This window comes from Ambystoma mexicanum, chromosome 2q (genome assembly GCF_040938575.1).
Source record: "Ambystoma mexicanum isolate Mex_15411 chromosome 2q, UKY_AmexF1_1, whole genome shotgun sequence".
Lineage (NCBI taxonomy): Eukaryota > Metazoa > Chordata > Amphibia > Caudata > Ambystomatidae > Ambystoma > Ambystoma mexicanum.
Window position 1 is genome coordinate 541,777,898 of NC_090924.1, and position 23,308 is coordinate 541,801,205.

The 23,308-nt window shown below is 45.4% G+C and overlaps 1 protein-coding gene and 1 pseudogene across 2 annotated transcripts in view; both read left to right on the forward strand.

The window, feature by feature from the left end:
- PLCD1 (phospholipase C delta 1) overlaps nt 1-23,308 on the forward strand; it is a 447,477-nt gene that overhangs the window by 278,757 nt on the left and 145,412 nt on the right. The gene's annotated exons all lie outside the window — the stretch shown is intronic.
- On the forward strand, nt 9,790-10,142 carry LOC138570331 (histone H4-like; annotated as a pseudogene).

The window sequence follows — 23,308 nt, forward strand, 5'->3', positions numbered from 1 at the left end:
TCCTTCGTAGCTTAAGAAGTGTTTCTAGACAAGCTTGTTCAATGTTGGTTGGGGGTAATTTGTGGTCTTACATTTCTTGTGAGCATGCTCACCTTTGATGCCTAGGTTGGTACCCGCCTGAGTCCTACTCTTTCTCATCCCAGTCCATTAGCAGCGAGGGGCAATGGGCCTCACAGACTGTGTTGTGACAAATCAAAGGATTCGGCCACTTTCCCCAAGGGGGTAGTCCCTTCCTCTGAGGCTAGGGAGGTGCTCCCACTATGCAATATTTCCCCTCGGGGTGGCGGCAGGCAGGACCACACAGGGAGAGACTCCCCTTTTGGGGACAATGACTCCCTTTCCAAGAGGAGCTCAATTTTTATTATCCTCAAATACCCAATCCAGTTCTAGCAAATGACACACCACAACTCCTCTTATATGTATTCGTGTAATGCAATTATTAAAGAAAGAGATCAGTGTGGCATTGTGAAGAGTAAGATCGCAGGAGTAATGATGTCTGTCTTACTGTGATGACAAAACCACATGGAGTAACAAAGAACACAAGTCCAACACAGAGAAAGGTATAGGTTTTCAGCCGGGGGAAGCCCCAGCATTGCGTGATAAAAGTGTGAGGAGGGGAGAACTAGTGAGAGAGACCCAGGAGTTTCGAACCGGCAGTCTGAGGAGAGCCAGAGACTCGGGGAAGACGCTGGATTGCACGGCGGCAAACCGGACAAGAGAAGCAGTGCCCGAGGTGCGCTGTGCTGTGAGCAGCCGACCTAGAGTGTCGGGAGGCTGCCAGTCCCAGGACCGACTTTCGTCTAGGGCTGATGCCTAGTGTGAGAAACTGAAGGGTGTCTCACCCGCTAGTCCTCAGGGACATGTTATCCAAGTGGCCAGGACATGGCCATCGCTTTTGAATACAGTTACTGGGGGTGGACCAGTGTGGGAGGATCACCTGGGTGAGGGGTCTTCGGGGAGTGATCGATGGTGAGACGTGGTAGTTCGCCCTCTTTTGTTCATCTATCCCATCCTATTTTCCCCATCCTATGGATCCAAAAACGATGGCCATGTCCTGGCCACCTGGATGACAAGTCCCAGAGGACTAGCGGGTGAGACACCTTTTGGTTTCTCACACCTGCTTTTTTCCTTCTTGTCTGCACATGATTTTCTGGTGGATTGTATGTCTCCAGAGATGCTAAGTTTCTCAGTGAGGTAGCTTTGGGACTTCAGGGTGACAGCTGTGTAGATGATGCAGCAGGAATTGACGATCATACAGGCTTGCAGGCTTGCATTCTGAGCCAGTGCAATTCGATGGGGGTCAAGGTGATGTGGATCGAATATGTGGAGTACTTTGTGTTGTGCTGCAGCATTCAGAACACATCTCGGGGGGTGCAAGGGTAGTCGCTGGAAGGCCTTGAAAAAGGGTATTGCCACCGTCCAGGTGGGAGAAATTCAAGGCTTGGACAGTAGATCTGAATCTGCTTTCTGGGACAAAGGGCTTGATTTGATGAGGTGTCTGTTAATGTCGAACTTAAGGGACTTGACACGGGTGACCACTTGGGATGTGAATACCTTTGGGTGCACAGGAGAGATCCAGGTCTGAATGTCATGGTGTTCAGTGTTATTGGTCAGGAGTAGGAATTCAGCCTTGGAGGGGTTGAGCGTTGGGTATAAAATACTGGATATCCATGACTGGATCAATAAGAGGTAGGCCTTGAGCCTAAGGATGTCTTTGATGGAGGATATCTTGAGGTAGAGCTGCATGTCATCTGCGTATTGGTGGATATGGATGTTGTGTGGAGTGAAGAGGGTTCCAAGTGGTTCCATGTAAAGATTAAGGATCACGGGGGAGAGGATGGACTCCACAGCTGATGGGTAGAGTTGGTGATCTGGAGGAATCCATTTGTTCAAACTGGAGGTGCTTAGCAAGATAAGATTTCAACCGCTGAGAAGAATCTCGATGACCCCATGCAGCAATGTAGATTGTCGATGAGTGTCTGGTGGTCTACTGTGTCAAATGCTGCTGAGAGGTTATGAAGAACCAGAAGGCAAGGATGGCCATTAACATGGACCTTAAGGGCATCGTTGATCCCCTTGATAGTAGCTGTTTTGTGCTGCATCTATGTCTGAAGCCAGATTGGTAGGACTGAAGAAGGTTGTTGGCTTTGATGTGTTGGACGACTTGCATGGCTACTGCTTTCTCAAGTATCTTGCCTAGGATGGGAAGCTGGGTGATGGGGCGGTTATCTGGTTCAATGTTGGTTTCTTGAGAACCAGGAGGATTTGTCCTCTCTGGAGGGTTGAGGGGAAGGTGCCTTGAGTTAGGGGGCAGTTAATGACTGTCAGTTACGGGAGGATTGCTTCAGTATGAAGGGTCATGAGGCAGGGAGGATGCTGTCCATGTACTATGTGTCCTTAAGGGATGCTAGGGTGCAGTGAGAGCTTATATGGTGAGTGTCTTGAAATTTGTCTCGGTAGTTGTGGTATTGTAAGGTGGAATATCTTATTTGCTGTTAGCTGGAACATTGGTGTCTGTGTCGAGGGATCATGCTGATCTTGTTGATGAAGAAAAAGTTGATGGTGGTGGATTTTTCGATGAAATGCTGCACAGGAGGGTTGGGCAGTAGGTTAGCTTAGTGCTTGATGACTTTGAAGAAGGCTATACTTTCATTGTTATCCTTGGCTATGGTGTTTTGGTAGTAGTTTGCCTTGGCAGTGATGAGCAGTCATCTGCGTGTAGCACAAAGTTCCGTGAGCAGGGCGAGGTTGCATGCACTTCATGATTTTTGGCAAGTCTTTTCTTCTTTTCTGATGGTTCATTTGCTGAAGTTGAGTTCTTGTGTGTACTAGGGTGTAGAAGGTTTAGACTTGAGGGTGTGTTGTTTCACTGGGACATGGCAGTTAGTGTTGGTTGTGAAGGTGGTGTTAAGTTCTTGAATAAGTGAGTCACATTCCTGGTTCATCAGAGGTAGATTAGCCCATGTGAAGTGGAGTTTGCTGAGATCTTCTGTGAGAGCGTTCAATGGGGGAAGTTCTTAAATGATCTGAAGTCTTGTTCGCTGGGTTTCTGATGGGTTTGCCGACTGTGGCGACTAATGTCAAAGGAGATTTCTTGATGGTCTGACCAGTCAAACAGGAATGTAAATCTGTGATGGATGGTGAGGAGGTAGAGGATTTTACCTTTCCTGTGAGTTGGGTCTTTCGTGTGCTGTGTGAGGTTCAGAGTGTCGAGTAGGCATTGGAGATCTTCCTTCATTGACTTGGTTGCCAGGGATGTTGAAGCTACAGTGGAAGATGTTATGCATTCGAGTCATGGTGGTGGTCAAGTCTGTAAAGTCTTTGATGAAAGACGTGCTGGGCTTGTTAGTCATGGGAATGATATTGCACAGTACTCTGTGTTGGAAATGTTGCATGTATGTATATATTATAAACATAGGATCCATGATATTTTCCCGCTGGCACGCGTCCCAGGCCTGGCTTTGCTGCTGCGGCACAACACCATTCTTGAGGTGGCTCCTCCACCACAACCTCCTCTACTGTGGGGGACACCCCACAATGCCCATTCCCTCACCCATCTCCCTTGTGTTGTGCAAGGGATAACCTTGCACCCCATGTTCCACCACCAGGCCTTGCTCCCTACACTTCTGCACAAGGAAGTTAAAGTTGTCCACGCAGCTATCCTTAGACAGTTGCCTACAAGGAGAATTTTGTGGGCTGTCTTATTTATTTTGAGGTCTTATGTTATGTGAAGCAGTATTTGTGCAGAATGGGCTGCCCATTTTTACAGTCGGTTGAAAACTCTACAAATGAGTAATTTATTAGATAGGCATAGATGGACACTGCAAATGGAGCAAGAGACAAGGTAAAATACCCAGTCATACAGCCGCTCTCTAGTATCCCAAGCCGAGTAGTGGTTTCTTACAAAATTTCTGAAAGTTCAGTTTAAACCTTTGTTATAACTTGCAAAAAAGTAGGACTCGAAGTTACTGTTGTTTTTCAACAATGGTTTTTATCTGCCAAAACGATAGTCTTTAGAAACTGAGTAGTCATTAATAATTTCTTAGTGAGGAAGAGTTCGCCACAGTTAACTCATTGATCAGACCAAGTTATGCCAATGCATTTCGGAAATAAATTTCCTTCATCAGGGCCAGTCTAACCATAGTTCATACAAATTCATAATTTAAGCAAACAGTTTGAGTTAGTGCAAAATCACATACATAATTAGAAAAAACATCATTAGGAAAAATAACAAAGAAAAAAAGGAAACTTAACACATACTAGCGAGTTGTGATTGCAGAAGCAGAAGGGTAGAGCAAGAACAAACAAAAGAAACAGAAAGAAAAGGGCCAATCAGTCGTTGTTATGAGTAACGTGTAGGAGTGACCATAAATCAAGGAGATAGCTAAATACCTGGGTCAGGTAGGTCAAGCGTAGCAAACTATAACGAAGCTGTCAAGATCAAAAGGAACTGCCCGACCGAAATCAGTGCAGTGTGTATGACTGAAGAGCGGTATCTAGAAGCAAAAAGTTCTATTAGTGTCAGTGAAAGCCTTCCGTGGTTTTTAGTATTGATGGTAGCATAGAAGCTGAGAAAAACCTATCATGAGGCTCACCGTCTTGAATGAGGGAGCGGAGCAGTTCTCCCGTGGTCTGCCGTAAGCAGACTGCCTTCGTCGCATCGGAGCGTTGCTAAGGCAACGTTCCTAAATACGACACGTGATCGCGGTGCGCCCAGAAGGGCGCACGCTGAGTGTTGAATCTGCAATCAAGCCGTATGGCTTGAATTGGGTTTAAGTAAATATTTATCAGACCTCCCAGGCTAATATGAGAAAAAGTGGTGAAAAGAGAATTTAAAAATGAAAAATTCAGAGAACAGTAGAAAGGAAAGAAATACTCAAATCAGAAACATACTGCACATGGGTCAGTGGGATCAAAATAAACAGATCCAAACAATTACAGTGTCTCCCCAAGCAACATAAAGAATTACTGGGTGGTGAAAATCATAAAAGAGAGAGCAAGATAGAAATAGAAAAAATACTGCAATACGGAATTACACAAATAGTCAGAAAGAGCACATGACAATTTACAATAGTTCGTGGTATCAAACTTTGTTGCCATTGGTGTCGTCAAAAAAGGCGGCACCTTGGGTCCTGGACAGAGGTCCAGGAAATGCAGCATTCAAGTCAGAAGTGAAATCCATTCTACTTAGCAGTGTACATGAATGATGTAATAGGGTGATGGTACCAAAAAAGTTCAAGGTTAATATCCACAATAACATTCCCATCAAATGGGCCCCGATTCCACTATCCTTGAGTGTACTTAAGAACATATCAGTAAAAACAGTGAGAGTAACATGAGAAAAACTTCCACCTATACTCGTGACACTACCCATTTCCTTCAAAAACGGAACTCCTTAACGCCTCAACAGGGGGATTTGATGTTCACCATTGATGTAAAAAGCTTGTACACCTCTATACCTCATGATTTGGGGATAGAAGCTGTTGAATGGCTATTGCTAGAAACATCTGAAATCCGTGCACAGAAGGAATTCATACTAGCTCTCTTACAGTTCATCGCAGAAAATTCTTACTTTCAGTATGGTACATCATTCATGTACACTGCTAAGTAGAATGGATTTCACTTCTGACTTGAATGCTGCATTTCCTGGACCTCTGTCCAGGACCCAAGGTGCTGCCTTTTTTGACGACACCAATGGCAGCAAAGTTTGATACCACGAACTATTGTAAATTGTCATGTGCTCTTTCTGACTCTATTTGTGTAATTTCGTATTGCAGTATTTTTTTTATTTCTATCTTGCTCTCTCTTTTATGATTTTCACCACCCAGTAATTCTTTGTTACTTGGGGAGACACGGTAATTGTTTGGATCTGTTTATTTTGATCCCACTGACCCATGTGCAGTATGTTTCTGATTTGAGAATTTCTTTCCTTTGTACTGTTCTCCGAATTTTTCATTTTTAAATTCTCTTTTCACCACTTTTTCTCATATTAGCCTGGGAGGTCTGATAAATATTTACTTAAGCCCAATTCAAGCCCTACGGCTTGATTGCAGCTTCAACACTCAGCGCGCGCCCTTCTGGGCTCACCGCGATCACGTGTCGTATTTAGGAACGTTGCCTTAGCAACGCTCCGATGCGACGAAGGCAGTCTGCTTACGACAGACCACGGGAGAACTGCTCTGCTCCCTCATTCAAGACGGTGAGCCTCATGATAGCTTTTTCTCAGCCTCTATGCTACCATCAATACTAAAAACCACGGAAGGCTTTCACTGACACTAATAGAACTTTTTGCTTCTAGATACCGCTCTTCAGTCATACACACTTCGCTTATTTCGTTTGGGCAGTTCCTTTTGATCTTGACAGCTTCGTTATAGTTTGCTACGCTTGACCTACCTGACCCAGGTATTTAGCTATCTCCTTGATTTATGGACACTCCTACACATTACTCATAACAACGACTGATTTGCCCGTTTCTTTCTGTTTCTTTTGTTTGTTCTTGCTCTACCCTTCTGCTTCTGCAATCACAACTCGCTGGTATGTGTTAAGTTTCGTTTTTTTCTTTGTTATTTTTCTTAATGATGTTTTTTTCTAATTATGTATGTGATTTTGCACTAACTCAAACTGTTTGCTTAAATTATGAATTTGTATGAACTATGGTTAGACTGGCCCTGATGAAGGAAATTTATTTCCGAAATGCATTGGCATAACTTGGTCTGATCAATGAGTTAACTGTGGCGAACTCTTCCTCACTAAGAAATTATTAGTGACTACTCAGTTTCTAAAGACTATCGTTTTGGCAGATAAAAACCATTGTTAAAAAACAACAGTAACTTCGAGTCTTACTTTTTTGCAAGTTATAACAAAGGTTTAAACTGAACTTTCAGAAATTTTGTAAGAAACCACTACCCGGATTGGGATACTAGAGAGCGGCTGTATGACTGGGTATTTTACCTTGTCTCTTGCTCCATTTGTTCTTTTTGGCTTGGGTGTCTCCAAACCTATTACAGCCTGCTCCTTCACAAAGAATTACTTTTGAAAAGACCTGTTTCGAATATGAATTTTGCACACCAGAAACAAGTTGATTGATATCTCCGTGGTGACCACTCATTTTGCTTCTTGCTATAGATGGACACTGCACCTTGTCGTGAGGACTCCACAAAAAGCAAAACACTAGAATGATCAATGAACAAAGTTGTATTCATGTTGTTTACTAGATCAGGCAAAGTAAGTCTCAAAAACACACAGTTTTGCTTTAACTAATTCAGGTTTGCAAATGACTCTCTTATAAAGTCCTTATTAATTGCCTGGATCATTCCCTGGTGTTACACTGAAGTGGCCTGCTACTCATTTCTTGATATTTCTACTTGCTTGACTGCTCTGATGGATTAGTCTTGGGTGTTGACACTGTCCCCTGCTGTCTCCAGTCTGGATTGCGGTTGCTAGTTGGATTGTGACAAAGGGAGAAGCCTGGTCAAAGCCTTGCAAAGGGCCCATAGTCCCATTCACATAGCAGACTAGCTCACAGACTCCGTAGGCTTTCCGTGTGTCATCCAGCGACTTTTATGTCTCGGGGACCTGGTTCCACTGCCAACCGGCTCACTCTTACTTTCATCCTTCGACATCTCGCACATGCTCGTACCAAAGGGTACCTACCCCATTCCTGCTCTCCCAAACTCTGTTTCACTGTTTTCAGACTTGATGTTTACTTCCCTTCCCCCTGAAATAGCTACTTGGAGCTTTAGCTTCTCCACCTCTCTCCCCTGCACTTTACTTCTCCGTCCAGTAGTTCTCTCCTTGTCCCCACAACACTGCCTCTTCTTCTCTGCTTCTTTCACACACGCCCCCTTCATCTGTATGTTGTTCTTCCTCTCTCCCTTTCCTTTCCTTTCATGCTCATCCTTCCTTTGCTTTGCTCCACCTCTCCTGCTCACCCTTCTCCTTCCAACTCTAGCACGTATTCTCCTCCTTACTCATTCCTTCTCCACCATCCTTCTCCAAATTTGCAAACTTTTCTGCCGAAGCCATTTTCTTTTATCAATCCCTGACCCCGCCCCAGATTAGTTGCGTTTCTCAGGACTCAAGCGTTCCCCTCCTTTTGATTGGTGGATTAACTTAGCTCTGCAACATATCTGCCGTCCTGCTCCCTCCCTCTATTCTCAGCGAGCTGAGCCAATTAGGGTCTTGTCTGCCATCTTGAATCGTCTCCTTGAGTATGCATGAGGGGAGCTGAGCGTTCCAGAGCTATGTGCTCTGTAGACCTGCTCACTGTTTCCCATTTGTGCACACAAACCAGTGTCCAATAACCACACCATTGTACTCTCCTTCAACTGGGTCTTTGTTCTGACGCGTCTGAAATATTTCTGCCTCTCAAACTGCGTGCATGTCTGCATTATATTTACCATTCGCCACAGCTCCACTGGTAAATGATTGTAAATGAGGATTAGAGGTGACACAGTTTTCATGCCTGATCTGGTGATCTCTGCATACAATAAAAGAAAATTCGGAGGAGCATCTTTCTCGCACCTGGCTCCTAAAACATGGAATTCCCTACCAAAAAACATACGCAATACAAGGTATCATATGGAATTCAGAAAACAACTAGAAACTTGGCTCTTCACCCCACATTCAGAAGGGGACGAATAGGAATCATAAATTCTGCCAGAAACAGTAAGCCCAGGGAGGGACCTACAATCCATTCCCTAACCATCCCCACTGGTGGGCGTAGGGAGGACATTTTGGACCTCATGCACACACACCTCCAAGTTTACAGAGGAATAGCACAGTAGGCAGGGACCCCCCACTAAAAGTCAAGGGAGAGACCCATAACCTTCCTAACCTAACCATCTCTAACCCTAGGGCAGGAGAGAACACACCTCAATGACCCATGTCCACCACACCACGAAGTACCTGCCAACTAGGATGCCAAACAATATCAAAGCACAGAGGACGAGCATAGATGCCGACCACAGAACCAAAGCAAAGAGTTAAGAAAAAAAAAAAAACCTGCTAACCCAATGATAAAACCTCATTTTTCAGCAAACTCTTCTCCTACAGAAACGTAGACAACCACATCTCTGCACAGCAAACCGCACGTGCTTCACCACACTGCAACAACATACAAACAAAGCATAAGCATGCGCAACAGCACATCGCTCAGACTCGAAAATCGCACTTAAGATCAGGGAACTGCGCAAACCGAACTGAAGATGCCAACAGAACATCATATCTCACTGTCCTATTCCCACTGCACCCTACTAAGCGCTCCCACAGCATCCCTGTTTCACACCGTCCTTTTTCAGATCTGTCAGAGCGCCAGGAGACCACTCCGGTGGCGATAATGCGCGGTATAAGTAACCTTTAACATTAAACTTAACATATTAGGGAATTTGGTAAATCCCGTTCCCTTTTAGGGGTGGTAGCATATTGGACCACTGTGTGACATGTCTAGGCTTTAAACCTGGGGTATGGTGGCGCTGATCAGGGGATCCTCACTATGCCGCTCCTGTGCCCAACATCAAGCTGTGCGTGGTGGCCCCCTTGATCACTCAAACTGTTAGCACAAGAGAGAGACAGACAAGGAATGCTGCCATAGTCTTTAATGTAAACAAGGACAAAATGAGTTGGTAGATAGTACGTCTTGGGGGGAGTAACATCAACAATTAAGGGTATAGCCAAGTATTCTCAGAGGGAAATAACTTGCCTGAGATGCTGCTCTGATTTTGCAATCCAAGATGAACTGAGCCTTGAGAAGGATGCCCAACTTCGAAAGCTCTGTTCAAGCTCCCTGTGATGTGTGCCACACATTCTCCGCTCGTTTGCGAGGAAGAGACGAGCCATCATGTCGGCAAAGAAGGGAAAGGACTTGGCAAAGGCGACATCAAGAGGCACAGGAAAGTGATCTGAGACAACATCCAGGGAATTACCAAGCCTGACATCCACCGCCTGTCTCGCTGTGGTGGAGTCAAGCGCTTCTCTGGCCTCATCTGTGAGGACACCTGCGGGGTGCTCAAGGTGTAATGGAGAACATTATCCGGGATGCCGTCACCTACACCAAGCATGCCAAGAGGAAGACCATCACCTCAAAGGATGTGGTCTATGCCCTGAAGCGCCAGGGACACACTCTTTACAAATTCGGGGGTTAAGGACACCCACAGCAACACCACCACCACAGACCACTTGAAATGCAGATACTAACAGTTAGACTTCAGACTAATGTATTTCTTGGTTTGAAGTAGCACCTGTTACACAGCGTTCAGTATTTTAAATGCAGATATATATTCGATGAGCACAGGGATCAACTCTTAATGACAAACTACGTGTCACCCACATGTTCCAAAAACAAAACTCTATGCATAAAGATCGTCATAATGAGTGACGGTGGTGGGAGCTTGATGGCAACGTATTGTCAATTTACTTTTATTGTGCAGCACCATGGACAATGCCTGGAAACCTATTGAGCAGGCTCAGAATCCTCCCTTCTGATGTGTTCATCGCAAGGATCATGCCTGCAGTGAATGCACTAAGATTCCTGTGCCATAGATCGGAGAACCCTGGGAAATGTGGCCTCGGGGATAAATCGCGGTCTATGGAGCCAGGCGACCAGGATTCTAATCCTACCTACCCCCAGATTCTGAACGCTGTGTACTTCAGTTTTTGTTTTGTCAAATTAGGGATTGCCTTGAAACATGTTAACATTGTACATCGAAGCAATCCTAGAAATAATGTTCTGAAAAAGAAAATGTACTAGTTTCCTTTTGAGTTTCGCATCTTCCTGCACGCCTTCTTGCCAATCACGTTTACCTTTCTGTGCCCCACCCTACGTGAACACAGACTCAAGTACTTAAGCTAAAAATATGGGTTCATGCTGCTGGCAGTATAACCAAGTTTTAATAACGACCTTGGCTGCAGTATATTTTCGGAACGCTATATTTGGCTTACAGACAGTGACTGAAATAACTTTAAAAATGTTAGAAGTTTTCCTAAATTATAGGTTGCCCACGTGAAATTGAACCAGGTTAGAAAGGCTGGTAGGCTAAGTGCCAATTATGTAACGCTTTTCGAGCAAACCACATCATGCCACGGTCTAGGATAAGCCTCACAAAGTATAGACTACTGCTTGAACGGGAGAGTCTATGCTTTATTTAACTGTAGGCGCCCACCGCTTTGAAGGGAGGGACCCACATCGCTGGGATCGATTCAGCTCCTGGTTGCATCCTAGCAGAGATGGTTAGGTTGACACTAACTTCTACTGTGAGCTACTTTTGGCAGTTGTCATACAAGAAGAGGCACACCAGAGCTTTGGGCCTGATTATGAATTTGACGGTATTACCTCTGGTAATACTGCCAAATGGAATGTGCTGTTACTGTCCGTGGTAAACATACAGTAACTTGAGGGGTCCGCGTGATTGAGATTTATTCCTCATTTTGGTGTCCGAAGTGCCCTGGGGAGGATTGCATATTACTGCATGTGGTAAATAACAGAATGTGGGAATGCTTTTGCGAGGACTAAGACACAAAAGCAGGTGGATTCGAAGAGTTAAACTTCTGAAACTCCAAATTGGCCGAGTGGTAATGCACCCGGTAATCAAAAATCCCAGATGTTTTACCACTGCCACAGTACTTGTAAGCAGGACCTTTGTGTTACAGAATATGTATAAATTATCATTAGGACACACCTAGAACACATGCAGACGGTGTGACAAATTCATGGATGTCGTCCCTTCTCCTGTAAGTGGGGACCCTTCCAATGGGGCCAGGGCAGTGCAGCCACATTTCAATAGTCCCCCTGGGGGTGGTACACTGAGGGAGGATCACATGGGGAGGGAAAACCCCTATTGGATGAGGGATGACATTCTGGGGAGAACGAAGTGTACCTCTAGCCCTTCACTATCTCCCTCACTCTCTTACCCTATACCCGATCCCACAATCCCCTACACATTTATGTACCTGTGTAAGGTACAATTTTATTTCAAACAAATTTTTTTGCACAAATGATTTTTCAATTATTTACAAGACTTTCGATCAGCACAAAAGTGACACGGACAGGTTTGATATATACATGGGAAATACATGTAAGTATCAACCTCTGTTGGAAATTTTACCTCGATATTCCAAAGAGCACATGCAATAATGACAGTAGGGTGAACACACGACTGAGCACGGTGCTACCCGGGACTGTAATTGGTCCGGGGATAATTAACAAACAGTGTACACAACACTTTCTACAAAACATACTATGGGGTTAAACAGTTGTGTCACAGGTTATCAACACTGGAGTGTTTCGGCCATAGGGGGCTGGGTTCAAGCCCATCATAGTGGTGGCCTTCATCAAGATGGACGCAAGATGTGGTTCTGTCCGTCTTATCTGTGGGGAAAGGGGAGCTGTGAGGATCTCAAGATATTAAGTGTATTATTTAAGAATTATTGAATAATGACTGATTGTTGCAACAAGGGTACATCGAGAGGTGTATCGATATACAGTTTACCGTCTGCTGGTGTTGCAGTGGTGATGCTGTGTATTTCAGTCCTTAATATAATGCCGGACTGTTGAGTGCATAAAGCACTGAGGAGAAGCTCTGGGTTCCTGAGTGAGTGACTTGCTTCAGGATCCCGAAGGCTGGTGAGGGGCCTAGGTAGGTCTCAACTCTGACACGGAAGACCACAATGAGTTAGTCTAACCTAGATTGGATGTTTGTAGCCCCAATGGATGGTGCTCGTGCAGGCTGGGGCAAAGCAGCATGTGTGTTTACTCCATGAGGAGGGAGGCAGTGGATGAGAAACAACGTGAGCCACTGATATGTGGTTTCAGGAGGTGGTGGTGGCATCCAGGAGGGAGTACCAAAAAGCGCCAGTGCCAGGTGACTAGGCAAGCGTGTGTGCGAGAGAGCTCTGGAGTGGAGTGAAAATTGAGTAAATGCGAGGACGTCAACTCAAGATAAACTGCGTGGTAATGTGATCCAGTACTTTGTATTACCCTGGAGGTGCACGGCAGAATGCTTGAGCTGTGCTGAGTGCGCAGCATGATGAGGAGTGCTTGAGTAGTGCTGAGTTGGTGACGCACAGTATGAGGCGTCCAAAATGGACCGGATATTTTAAAAGTGAAAGGTGATGCTAATGGCATCAGACTCAGTGTTTTGGTGCCTAGGTGGGTGAGCATCCAGGTTATTAATTTCAGAGTGGAAGGAGGGGTGCGTGCCTGAGCAATCGCAGGCTCTTACCGTTATTCTGAAGGCTTGTTCGATCCTGTAGCTCACACAGCATGTGATGGTTGCTGTGGAACTCGGGACGCTGCATGCATAAATGTACGACCACGGGCGAGTGGAGGACCAATTGGGTCAAGGTTGTGCGCGTCAGCTGACGTGTCACAGCTCCAGACTCAAGCAGTGTCCAGTCGCTGAGAGTGCGACCCATGTGACCAAACGTATGTCCAATCCGAGCGCGGCCGTAAGCCGAAAAGGAAAGTGGCTTACGGGTGGACTGCTTTATTTTAGGGCCTGGTGTTGAAAAAGGAGGCGGAGTTGCCTAAATGTGAAAATAACTCCAGAAATCAAGGAGAGTTCTGGGACATGTGGTACTATACATGTAGGATGACTGATAACAACAAGGTATTTGACAAAACACAACGTGATGTTGCAGAACTGATAGTACAAGCCTGACATAAGTCCAGGTAATGGTAGGTATCAGTGGAAAACACACAATCTGACCGGTATGGTGGAAACATTATTCATAGTTAGACCCCACTTGGCACGATTTCTGCATGGTGCTACAGTGGTGTATCGGTTTATGGTGCTAAAGCAGCCAGACACGAGGTAAAAACAGTCTATTGGAGACTCTGCGCTCTGTGAAGTGAGGGCCCATAATTGGTGGCATATTTCAGTACAGTTCTATTTACACAAGAGACGAAAAGCCTATGAAACAACATAATCAGCTAATTAATGGCTGACATCTCTGCATACTGTATGCATGCACCAAACCCGCCTACCATGGTGATATTGCATAAAGGACATGTGTTCATTAGAGTATAGAGTAGACCCGACCAGTGAGAAGGTGGATTGTCTGTAAATTACACAAGGCAAAACAACCTAACCTGTGCTGGTCACCAATTACCTCATGGGGTTATAGGAGGCAGTCTATGGGAATTACTCCCAGAAGTGCTTCGACTCAACAGTGATGTTCAGACCATTCTTCACTGAGTCCAGTTTGTGCACCCATTTCTGTTCGAGTCTGATGAGGGCTAGGTTGATGTCTCCTCCACGTTTCTGTGGCTGAAGTTGTTGTAGGACGGTCCACATGAATTGTTTTTGTGTGTGGCCTTTTTTTCTGAAATGTTCCACCAAGGGTTTGTCTTGTATGAGGTTTTTGATACATGATCTATGTTCATTTATCCTTTGCTTGATGGGCCGGATGGTTTTATACAGGGCCTCTACATCCATGTATCCTGTATACCTCGATCCCTCAACAGGAAGGCCTGCAAGCGCTTGCCAACTGCCTAAACAAAAGAAACAACATTGCTTCTACTCCTAAGAATTTCATTCTCGAGTGCATTCGCATAGCCATGGCGGAGAACTTCTTTCTGTTTGACCAGCAAATCTATCAGCAAATAAAAGGCGCGAGCATGTGGGCCACATTCGCACCGGATGTAGCGAATCTCTACATGGCCCAATACGAGAAGGACCATATCTACCATGAAAATAACCCATACAAAGATCGCATTAAACTATGGCGTCGCTACATTCGACGATGTTCTCTTCATCTGGCAAGGCAGCAAGGAACTACTGACGGCTTTCCACCACTGGCTGAATCGACAGAACACCCACATCAAATTCACCATTGAATGGGATTTTCAATCCATTAACTTCCTTGATCTGCACATATACCGTTCCAGTGATCTGCTGAAAACCGAACTCTTCACGAAACCGACAGAAACAGCCTCCTACATTTCTCCAGCTAGCACCCCCAAGGTCTCAAATATAATCTTCCCTATGGGCAATTTCTCTGCATACGTAGACATTGTACGGAAAAAGAGAAATTTGAACACCACGCAAAACAGTTGCAAACATACCTGGGTGAAAGAGGCTCTCCTAGAAAATCCATCAAAATGGTCAAGAAAAGAGCGGCCAACAACGACCTTACAGTCTGCTTGCCAGCTAAAACCAAAGATCCAATAGACCGGACTATCTGTGTCACTACCTTCAACCGCGTGAGCAACCTCATCAAGACCACAATCAACAAACATTGGCACCTTGATCAAAAACGAAGGTAGCCTAGCAAAAAAAAACCTTGCTCGCATTAAAAAAAAAACAGAAACCTCAGAGACACTTTGGTTCATACTTTCCTTGAACCCACCAAAACGCCAACTACTTTGTGGAATCTACCTCCCGTCGTGGGACATTACAGTTGCGGCCATTTCGTAGCTTGCCGATACACAGAAACCAGCAAAACCTTTATCCGCAAGGGCTTTATCTGTACCATGAAGAACCACACTAATTGTGAAAGCAAACATGTGATCTATGCCATCAGATGTCCATGCAACCTCCTCTACATCGGAAAAACCATCAGGCCCATCAAGCAAAGGATAAATGAACGTAGTTACACACGAACAATTCACGTGGACCATCCTACAACAACTTCAGCCAGAGAAACGTGGAGGAGACATCAACCTAGCCCTCATCAGACTCAAACAGAAATGGGTGCACAAACTGGACTCAGTGAAGAATGTTCTGAACATCACTGTTGAGTGGGAGCACTTCTGGGAGTAATTCCCATAGACTGCCTCCTATAACCCCATGAGGTGACTGGTGACCAGCACAGGTTAGGTAGTTTTGCCTTGTGTCATTTACAGACAATCCACCTTCTCACTGGTTGGGTCTACTCTATACTCTAATGAACACGTATGTCCTTTATGCAATATCACCATGGTAGACGGGTTTGGTGCATGTATGCAGAGATGTAAGCCATTAATTAGCTGATTATGATGTTTCATAGGCTTTTCGCCTCTTGTGTAAATAGATCTGTACTGAAATATGCCACCAATTATGGGCCCTCACTTCACAGAGCGCAGAGCTTCCAACAGACTGTTTTTACCTTGTGTCTGGCTGCTTTAGCACTGTAAACCTATGCACCACTGTGGCACCATGCAGAAATCGTGCCAAGTGGGGTCTAACTATGAATAATGTTTCCACTATACCGGTCAGATTGTGTGTTTTTCACCAATACATACCAGTACCAGGATTTATGTCACGCTTGTACTATCGGTTCTGCAACATCACGTTGTGTTTTGTCAAATACCTTGTTATCAGTCATCATACATGTATAGTGCCGCTTGTCCCATAACTCTTCTTGATTTCTGGGGTTCTTTTCACATTTAGGCAACTCTGCCTCCTTTTTCAACACCAGCCCCTGCAATAAAGCAGTCCGCCAGCAAGCCACTTTCACTTTCGGCTTACGCCGCGCTTGTATTGGACATACGTTTGGTCACATGGGTCGCACTCTCAGAGATTGGACACCGCTTGAGTCTGGAGCTGTGACACGTCAGCTGACGCGCACACCTTTGACCCAATTGGTCCTCCACTCGCCCGTGGGCGTACACTTATGCATGCAGCGTCCCGAGCTCCACAGCAACCATCACATGCTGTGTGAGCTACGGGATCAAACAAGCCTTCAGAATAACGGCAAGAGCCCACGATTGCTCAGGAATGCACCCTGCCTTCCACTCTGAAATTAATAACCTGGACGCTCACCCACCTAGGCACCAAAACACTGAGCCTGATGCCATTAGCATCACCTTTCACTTTTAAAATATCCGGCCTCATACTGTGCGTCACCGGCACCAACTCAGCACTACTCAAGCACTCCTCATCATGCTGCACACTCAGCACAGCTCGAGCATTCTGCCGTGCACCTCCAGGATAATACAAAGTACTGGATCACATTACCACGCAGTTTATCTTGAGTTGGCGTACTCGCATTTACTCAATTTTCACTCCACTCCAGAGCTCTCTCGCACACACGCTTGCCTAGTCACCTGGCACTGGTGCTTTTTGGTACTCCCTCCTGGATGCCACCACCACCTCCTGAAATCACAAATCAGTGGCTCACGTTGTTTCTCATCTACTGCTCCCTCCTCATGGAGTAAACACACATGCTGCTTTGCACCAGCCTGCACGAGCACCATCCATTGCGGCTACAACCATCCAATCTAGGTTAGACTAACTCATTGTGGTCTTCCTTTTCACAGAGTTGTGACCTACCTAGGCCCCTCACCAGCCTTCCGGATCCTGAAGCAAGTCACTCACTCAGGAACCCACGGCTTCTCCTCAGTGCTTTATGCACTCGACAGTCCGGCATTAGATTAAGGACTGAAATACACAGCATCACCACTGCAACACCAGCAGAAGGTAAGCTGTATATCGATACACCTCTCGATGTACCCTTGTGCCAACAATCGGCCATTATTCAATAATTCTTAAATAATATACTTAATATCTTGAGATCCTCACAGCTCCCCTTTCCCCACAGATAAGACGGACAGAACCACATCTTGCGTCCATCTTGATGAAGGCCACCACTATGATGGGCTTGAACCCAGCCCCCTATGGCCGAAACACTCCAGTGTCGATAACCTGTGACACAACTGTTTAACCCGCATTGTATGTTTTGTAGAAAGTGTTGTGTACACTGTTTGTTAATTATCCCCGGACCAATTACAGTCCCGGGTAGCACCGTGCTCAGTCGTGTGTTCACCCTACTGTCCTTTTTGCTTGTGCTCTTTGTTGGAAATTTGACCTCGATATTCCAGAGGTTGATAGTTACCTGTATTTCCTATGTATATAATCAAACCTGTCCGTGTCACTTTCGTGCTTATCGAACGTCTTGTAAATAATTGAAAAATCATCTGTGCAAAAAAAATTGGTTTGAAATAAAATTGTAGTTTCAAAACCTAATAGCTGTAGTCGGATCTCCCATCCTGATTTCTTTTATATTAATACATGTACCCTCCTGGGTATATCAGGACCTTGCCAGGCGCCCTGTAGATTTATACACTACCACCTCCTTAACAAGTACTAAGATGAGGAAGAGCAGAGACTACCCATGTAATTTCCACCACAAGAATGGGACGAGGAAGAATACCTATGACTCACTGGCAGACCTCCAGATTAGTACTGGGACAAAGAAGATGCATGGAGGAATGCAGAGTAGCCCACAGTACCAACATGAGCAATCTAGACAACAAGTGCTATGGGGAGGAAGAGGCACGAAGATCATCTTTGAGAACCACAAGGAACAGTCTAGTAGTTACTGACTTCCGATTGGTCAAACTATAGTTGAAATAGGAGAGTGAAACCAGGAAGTATTTTCAAGCCCTCCCTTAGGGGGCAAAAAGAGCAGGAAAATTGTGTTCTGAAGAGAAGGGGATGTGGATCGGTTTGCCTACCAGAGAGAGGGGAAACCTTTGCGAGCCGGCGAAGTACAGAGAGCTGGAACAAGCTGGAGAATTCCTTACTGGTGGAACCATGGTCAAACCCTCCCACAAGGAACAGGGTAGAGAAGGGGTTGCAGACCCGTTTGTCTACCAGAAAGACTGCGAACTGCTGCAGAACCGCAGCAGACCCTGTAACCTGTGAGAGACGCTGAGAATGGAATAAGGGCCCCAAGGACAGCAGCGAGAGACTAGTGACCACACAGAGGAGGGTTGGAGGACCGGAAAGGCTGTTGGGGATCCTGAGAGGCAGAGAGATGAGAAAATAAGGGTCTGGGACCTACATGTGAAAGTGAGTGGCAGTACCTGGGAGGTTAGTGCACCAGGTCTGCCACATTCCCAAAGAAGGGAAAGAAGGGCCTGGGACCCACCTGTGAAATCGAGGTGCATCCAGAGCGATCTTCCTCGTGGCCGTACCTGGACGGTTCGTGCACCAGGTCTGCCAGATTCCCAGAGAAGGGAAATAAGGGTCTGGGACCCACATGAGAAATTGAGTTGTATCCAGAGGCTTCTACCTTGCAGTGGTACCTGGAAGGTTTGTACACCAGGGCTGCCAGATTCACAGAGAAGGGAAATCGGAATCTGGGACCCCTACCTGTTTACTTGAAGTTGTGTTATGAAGAGTAAGGCCTGGCAGGATAGTGAACCAGGGTTTTGCCAGAACATTGTGAGGAAAGCCAAGAGTAGGGAAGTCCTTGTGGCATTGTGAAGCCTGAGAAAGAGCAAGACCTGGCAGGAGAGCGAACCAGGATTTTGCCAGAATACTGGGAGCAAAGCCAAGAGAGGGGAGCTCCCCTTAATGTTGTGAAACTTGAGAAGACCAGGGAAGAGCATCAAATCCCTTGGTGTTGCATTGGAAACCTTGTGAAAGACCAAGAGAGGAGGTACATCCTCTGAACACTGTGGAGTACCTAAGAAGCCAAGGGAAGATGAGTGACGCCCCCTGATGCTTGTGAGTCCTGTCTAATTCACTGGTGCTTGTGAGTCTGGTCTAACATCAAGATAAGGGAGGCATTCTCTTGAACTGTGGTGAATGATCGGAGTTGGAACTTTGTTTTAAACTTGTTTGTGTTTTTCAACGTGGAGCTTTGCACCATTTTTTTATTTTTTTATTTATTGTGCATTCATCATATATGTCCTTTTACACCATTTGAGAACATTAAATTGCACTTTTTGATGGAAAGACTCATAACCTTGGGAAGGCAACTAAAACCTCGGGAACGAATCCCTCAAAGAACTAAGAGTCCTCATCCAGGAGAGGGCAGCCATTCTTCAGGATCAAGAGCATTGGCATATTAGGTAGTTTAGTTACAAGAGTAAAGGTTGGAAATAGGATTTGACACAGGACGAATGATGTTTTATTTTTTGGACATTCTGACAGTTTCCTCTCTGTTGGATTCAAAAAGTAAGTCAATCTGACATTTGTGAGTGCACTTACAGAATGCCAGACCGAAAATATAAGATTGAATGCAATGAAGGACCTACCAATGAACTGCCCCAATGAGTGTGAAATAATTTCGATTGTAGGGAAAATGCAGTGTCTCGGCTTGTAATGCAAACGCCGGAGACCATCACTGAGAATGCACTAGGAAGCAGATTTTATATACTAAGGTGCAATGTTCTCCTGATTGCATTTTCGCAAGAAATGTTGCATTGTTGCACAACTAATCCCAGCAAATCATGGGGAGCGGATTTTGGAAGAGGCATCTGTAAAGTTACTGCCCCAGGGAGTCTGCAAGTCATGTGCAAGTTCATGAAGAACCATCGGGGCAAATGGCCTGCGAAGATTGATTGAACATGCATAATTGAAAAACTGCTCAGCTAACTCGGATATCATGGAAAGAATGTTACTTTTGCAAAAGATGTACAATTATCCCAAGAAAAATCTATTCCCAATCGAGTGCGTGATTTAAAAAAATCTCTAGTAAACCGTATCATTTATAAAATGTATCATTTAACAGTGCACACGTTTCATTATGACACTTAAAAACAGGGGATAGTATCACCCAATCAAGTCGAAATGGCTGAGATGGCTCCTTGGGTGACAAAAGACCTATGCACATTACCTCACTGAGCTACTAACTACATGTAGAATTGGGAGAAGGCTGATGGGCAATGAAAACAAGCATGAAAACAATACCGAAATACCAGTAGTAAAGGAACTTTGGGGGTCGGGGGTTTGGTAGCAAACTAATCTTGGGCAACAATGTGTAGGACTTTTATCACAGCTGGGAATAGCAAAGAAACAGCAACTGTAGACATTAAGGCATAGTTTGCCGTTTAGATGCAACGTGGCTATTCTCATTTGCCTTATCTTTCCCCCACCCCTTTGGCATGCTTTTCATGTTTTTGCGATCTCCTGGCTTCCTTTTCGTTTTCCTTTCTTTTCTCTATTTTTTCTTTTTTTTTTCTGTTGTGTAGTAACTGCATGGCTAAAGCCTTATACTGATTTTATTGTTTTTTCTGTTTTTTTTTGGAATGCTAATTACTTTTTAAGTTGTAAATATTGTTCGATGTTTTTGCAAAGGTCAGAGCTGACCCAAAAAAATGTTTTAAAAAACTAAATAGTAGGGGCTGAAAAAAAAAACACACACATGCGCGCCCACGACGCACACGCTGGGCCTGGAGTAGGTACATTTGGAATCTCCAGACCACCTTCACTGGATACCCATGTTGGGCAAGGGAATTGGCAAATAAAAAAAAAATACCAAGACTCTGTAGTGTAGGCTCAAGCACCAGTCCCTTGAAGACAGTCCTATTTGTCTTCCCCCTGGCCTAGGGGTTGCAGACCCTCCTTGAAAACCTGTGTTGCCTAATACAGGAATGGGTGCCAGCCTTATTTAGGGATCCAACTTTTAGGGCTCAGAAGCACTAGAGATTCAATGTTACCCTCGGCAGCCATGTCGATGAAAGTTCTAGGTAGTGATTTTGTTGCATCAATTTCTCTGGCAGCATTGTCTGGGAAAGCTAAACTTGAAAGCAACGTTTCTGTGGCATGTATTTCTTCAGCAATGCGGCCAGATAAATCACGCAAAGAGATGGCCAGTCCCTGGGACCTTTACTGATGCAATCTCTCCCTAAACCATGATTGGGGCTATGGTCATCATTGTCTGCCGGACTTGGCAGGTACATTGTTACTCTCCCATTGTTCTCCTACTCTAGCGACTGTCACAGGATTTATAAAGTGTAACTATTCCATGAAGAAATATTTTCATTGTAGAAAGATTACAATAGCTGATCTATGGGTTTTCTGACTCTTGTTTCACGTGCTAGAGAGGCCAAGGGACTAGCAGGAATGCAGGCAGTCTCAGCACAGGTACAAGACCATTTTGGAATCCAAAATGGCTCCAGGCCTTGATATGACTAGAGGCAAGGACCCTTACAGATCATATGACCCCAGGCACATGTCATTCCCAAACCAGGCCAGCCCACCCTGCACAGATGCAACACCTTCCCCAATGCTCCACCTCAGAGGAGGACGAACTGGACAATTAAAGCAGGCGTAGCCAGTCTCCAAGGATGGGTAGTTCAAACAGGAGTGGGAGAAAGGTGCTTTGAGGAGAGTGGCAAGCTACCAGTATCATTACAAGGAAGGATCATAGAGGAGGGAAGCAGGGGTTGGAAGGAGGATGTTCTTTGGAAGCAGAGGTTTACAGCCTACCAAGAAGGCATTGTTTGGGGAGTGGCTTGACTATCTAAAAAGAACTTGCTGGGGTTGCAGGATACTTTGGAGGAGGTACTTTATCATCTGGAAAAGGAGTTTATTATGAGATTGTTTGGCAAGAGGAGGGTTACCATCTGAGAAGGGCATTTCTATGCAAGAGGACCTACAGGGCGGCTCAAGAGTCAACCACCAGGAGACGGCAAGGGGGGAGACCAACTGGCTACAGGGAGAGATGGCCACCTTAAGCCTGAGAAGGAGATGGGGTGGGGGGTGGGGGTCCAGGCTCTACCCAAACGCCTTGTGAGTAGGAAGGGTATGATCCAGACTTTTCCAGGGCAGACTCTAGAGGAGGGTGGAGGAATAAGTTGGTGCAACTCTTTTGAGAGCCAGGGTGTATCTCTGTGGCCCTGCCAAGAGTGGGTAATCGCGATGGGCAAAACCCCCAAACTTGGGAGATTATCCACTTCTGGAAACTCATCCCAGCCCTCTCATGAAAGGCTTTAAGAGTACATCAGGGTGAGAGAAGCTGCTCTGATGGAAGAGGCTGCCAAATAGAAATCTGGATCCCTCCTGACCAGGACATCCAGGTTTTGGGGACCCATTACTGCAACCAGGGGAAGACTTCGGAACTCTCCCTTGCGCTCCGAATATCGAGCAAGGTATGCCCAGATTCCAAGCCACTGCCAAAGTTACCACCCGAGTGAATTGGAAGGGGAACTATAGTCACTCGACCCTCCACTGGAGAGGGCAAGGGCGGACTCCTCAAAGAGGGTTCAGGAAACCTAGACAAATCACAGCCTGAAGGCAAAGATTAAGGAATCCACATAAATGTGTGTTGTGGGCTGTGGACTGAGTCGAGGAGGTGGGCTGCCTCAGAGACATGGGAAAACCTATGCCACATGAGCATTCCTGGACATTCATGTAGCATGCTTGTCCTTGTTTTACCATCCGGAGTGCTGAAATCGCTGGCACGTTGTGAACTCTAAATACCCACAGAACTCTAGTGAAGCTGTGAATCCATCTTCTCACTCCTTTTTTAGAGCTATGGTGAGGACATCTGTAGTTGTGCCCTTTTCCACATCTTGTCTAGAGACCCCTACCTCACTTACTGGATGTCTGCTTGGTTACAATAAAACATTGAAAACTAGAATAACAATGTGTCTCGT